Below are 4,268 nucleotides of genomic sequence, written 5' to 3'. Positions count from 1 at the left end.
CTGCTTCGTTTCCTCATTTGGATCCAGGTCTGTCCATTTTCTGACTGTTTTGCATAATCTTTCGTAAAAGGCCGAGGGATTTTCTTCAGGCCCTTGCTTTACTTCATACAACTTTGACACATTCTTTGGTTTCGGAACCCCGTACCGAACCCCGTATAAAATTAGCTGTTGATACTGCCTCAATAGCTCCCTACCCCCGCTCCTATTTGGATCCCACTCTGGATCCTTTCTGGTGGGTAAATAGCCCTCAGGATCCCCCTTTCTGTCCCTTCTCTCACCCTCTTCTTTTGCCTTATCAATTACCAGCCTCTTTTCTTCTCCTGTCAGGAAAGTATTCAACAGCACCTGCACATCTCCCCAGTTAGGATTATGAGTTATCATAATAGTCTCCAAAAGTTGATGCAGCTTTTCAGGATTTTCCCTATATGATCCAATAGGCTGCTTCCAGTTTAGTAAATCCGAGGTTGTAAAAGGAACATGTACAAATACTGGCAGCCCTTCTGGTCCCACTGCTTGTCTCAAAGGAGCCTATATAACAGGTTGTTTCCGTGTCCTAGTTCGGCCAGAAACAGGGCTGGACTCTTTGCTTTCTAGGGGGGGGGGCGATGCTTCGACTGAGGTGGAATCGTTTCCACAAGAAGGGGGGCACTGTCAGTAGTTGTACATCCTCCTGCTCCTCTCCATTCAGAATTTTTCTGTTAGCACAATACCCACTCTCTTCCTTCTTTTCTACTGCAACCATTACACATTCCTCTTCACTTATAAGTTCACATTCCCTTGGAATTTCTGGTTCCCTATATAGTGACACAAAAGCCTCCACATAGGGTATCTCATCCCACTTCCCCTTCCGGCAACAAAACAGCAGTAACTGTAACTGTAATATAGTATTATGGTTCAAGGTCCCATTTTTTGGCCATTGCTCATCACATTCCAGCTTATACATTGGCCGCCATTGATTACAACATCTTTTCATTCTTTTTTTTTTTGTCAGCTGATCTCCTCCAAAAATATTCCAGTGTTTCAAAATACAACCCAAAGGGCTACAGAGAGGAATAATGGATTGGCTTGATCCTATGTTATCCTATCCTATCCAACCTTATTACCTAGAAATACATTTTTTCCCGTACCTTTGTGCGCACTCAGCTCTGACCCCTCTGGTCAATTTAAGGCAACCCTTGCCAAGCATCTATGTGCAACTTTATTCCTTTATGCACACTCAGCTCTGAACCCCTCTGGTCTATTTGAGGCAACCTTTGCCGAGCGTCTACGTGCGACATAATCCAACATAACCTTCTGTGGAAGTAAGTAAATTTTATACTCACCAATCCAAAGATTCACCCCCCTTTCGCCCTGGCACAAATATCTCTGGTTGGCGTTGCACCTTTAAGTTTATTGTCATCCCGACTTTGGAGGGTGGTCGGAGGACTCTCCGATCAACAGGTCGGTGCACACTGGAGCTCAATCCGATCCAGTCCGCTGTCAGGAACAGCAAGATGATCCGGGCAAGGCCTTCTGGCAAGTCCCATCTGGATCGCCAAACTGTTGTCCCAAAATCTGGGTTCTGTTACCCGGTGTGCAAGCAACCAATAGACACACAGGGTCGAGATATTTGTTTATTTCATTTCTGCGCAGAGATGGGTGCTAGGTGGTAAATCCACAAAGATAGCACACCTTCTCCCCGTCTCATTCTTGATTTATACACACTTTTCAGGGAGTATTTTATACAAATCTTTCTATTGGTTACAGTTTCATTACCTCAGGTAATTGCTCTGCGATTGTCATTTCCATCTCATTATTCATTTAGGGGTGTGAAGTTTAATATGTTAATATGCCTTAATGAACCTAAGGTCACTTCTGGGTTATTCTGCTCTTTTTGTCTTGCCTACCCCTCGCAATCTTCAAAGCGCTGTGGTTTCATCAAGGTTATTTAGCTGGAGCTGGTTATCCTTTGCAGTACTGTTTTTCTCTCTCCCTTGTCCTTGAGTCTTGTTAACTATTTGCAAGGTTTTTCCCACAGTATTTCTCTAACAACGGAGCACTGGAACAGGTTGCCCAGAGAGGTTGTGGAGTCTCCTTCTCTGGAGATATTCAAGGCCTGCCTGGAAGCAACCCACTCTAACATGCTCTAGGTGACCCTGCTGAGCAGGGAGGTTGGACTAGATGATCTCCAGAGGTCCCTTCCAACCTTACTGATTCTATGATTCTATGAGTGAGGTGAGACTCTTGTGGGCGTGTCTGTGTGTCACCTGGGCATGTGCGAGGCAGCCCTTTCGCTGGTGATGTTGTCTGTATCAATGCTGGGAGGTTATGAGCACATGCTCCAAGGATGTGAGTCGTCTTTGGTATGCCAGGAAGTGTGCAGCAGTTTTTCATAAGACTCTCCCATGAGGCTTCATGTGTGTGTCTTTCTGATTTGCAGGTTTGCAGATGAGCAGTGCCTGAACAAAGCCAAGCAAGAGGCTGCCAGCCAATCCGTTGAGCCCGCCCAGAAAGAGAAGGCAAGAGAAGGCAGCTCTGGGGAGCAGAGGGGCCGAAGAGGTAAGGTAACAGCTGTCATGCTTTTGAGAACGTGGCCCTGGGTAAGCAGTGGGACAAGGCAATCCCCTTGTGCAATGTGTCCATTTTGGAAAGGGATGGGGGGTGAGGAGCAAAATGGGGAATCAGAAAGGTCCAAGGGCCTCCTTGGAAGTGTGCGCTCAGGTTACAGTCACCCAGGAATGGACAGGGTTGCCTGTCCTTCCTGTGGTCTCCATCCCAGAGAGGCGGTTGAGAAGACCTTCCTTGTCCTGTACTTCCAGAAGGTCTTGCTGGTGAGTGGGTCTTCTGCTGAGGCTCTCTTGTCCACTCCAAACAAGTGAGAGGGAGGTAACAGGAGAGAAGAGAACGAAGGTGTGTGCTGGATTGCATGGAGTGATATGAGACTCTTGGGAAGTGGCTTTGGGTGCACCCTGTGTTCTTGCATGTGTGTGAGGGAGCTGTTTCCTTTTGCCCTGTTGCCTGTAGTAGTGCTGAGAGGTTGTGATCAGTCCTTGTGACCAAGGACTCAAGGTCTCCTGGCTGGATTGGCAGCATGTGTCAGTTTTTGGAGAGACTCCTGTGGGAGGTTTCATTTCTGTGTCTTGGTTTTCAGGATCGCAGATGAGCAGTGCGTGGGCAAGGCTGAGGCACAATGAGCTGCCAAATCGGTAGAGCTGACGCAGAGAAAGAAGGGAGAAGAAGGCAGAGTGCTGGACACAGTGAGGACTGTGCGAGGGCCAAAGAGCAGACGGAAAAGGGGACTCCAAGGTTGGAGGAGTCTGTGCTCAGTCTGCAGTAGCCAATGCGTGAGCAGACCAGTACGTGCTTCTTGTGGCAACCGTCCCAGCGATGCAGGTGTGCAGAGCTTCCGTGTTTTGTACTTCCAGAGGGTGTTGCTGGCAAGCGCCTCCTTTCCCGATGACGTGTTCAGGCAAAGCTGATCCGTGAGATGGAGTTGATGGGAGAGGAGAGGAGAAAGGCCCGGGCTGGAGTGCCTGGAATGAAGGGAGACTCCTGGAGAACTGGCTTTGGGTAACTCTGTGCTCTAGGATGATTGTGAGGCAGCCATTTCCTTTGGCAGAGTTGCGTGTCCTTCCTGAGGGATCCATCCTCGGGAGGCAATTGTGAAGAGCTTCCTGAGAGATTATGCTCATGTGCCCCCTGGGCATAAGTCTTCTGACTCGGTGGGAAGAGTGTAGCAGCTTGTGGTGAGTGTGCCACCTGACGTCTCCTTCTGGTTGCCAAGCTTTTAAATGAGCAAGACCTGGGCAAAGCCACAAAGGAGGTTGTCCCCAAATCAGAAGAGCTTGCGCAGCAAAAGAAGGGAGAAGGCAGCTCTGAGGGGCTGAAGAATATGAGAGGATGTATAAGGTGACTCTGCCTTTGAGACTTTTGAAGTAGGGAGAAAGTATGACAAGAAGTGCCACGGGAGGAAGGTGGTGTGGGAGAAGGGGAGGGTTGGACAAGCTCTGTGAGCGGTGTGTTTGCATTGAGCATGGTTTTGTAAATCTAGGCTTTAATCTGAAGGATTAGGATTGACTCCCAAGCACACTAGTGTAAAAAATGAAGAAAGGAAGAAGTCTCTTGGCTCCATTGGCAGAGGCATGGAGCCATTGATGTGGACTTGTTTGGAAAAAGCAGGCCTTGGAGTTGAATGTTGTGCAATTGACTGTCCAATCAGGTGATGCCTCCTGGTCTGCTGAGCGGTGTTTCCTCTGATCTCCGGTCCATCTGAAATGCTTCCTCCCTGT

The sequence above is a fragment of the Rhea pennata genome, unplaced genomic scaffold, assembly GCF_028389875.1.
Source record: "Rhea pennata isolate bPtePen1 unplaced genomic scaffold, bPtePen1.pri scaffold_31, whole genome shotgun sequence".
Classification (NCBI taxonomy): domain Eukaryota; kingdom Metazoa; phylum Chordata; class Aves; order Rheiformes; family Rheidae; genus Rhea; species Rhea pennata.
Note: the sequence above shows the minus strand (reverse complement) of the source record.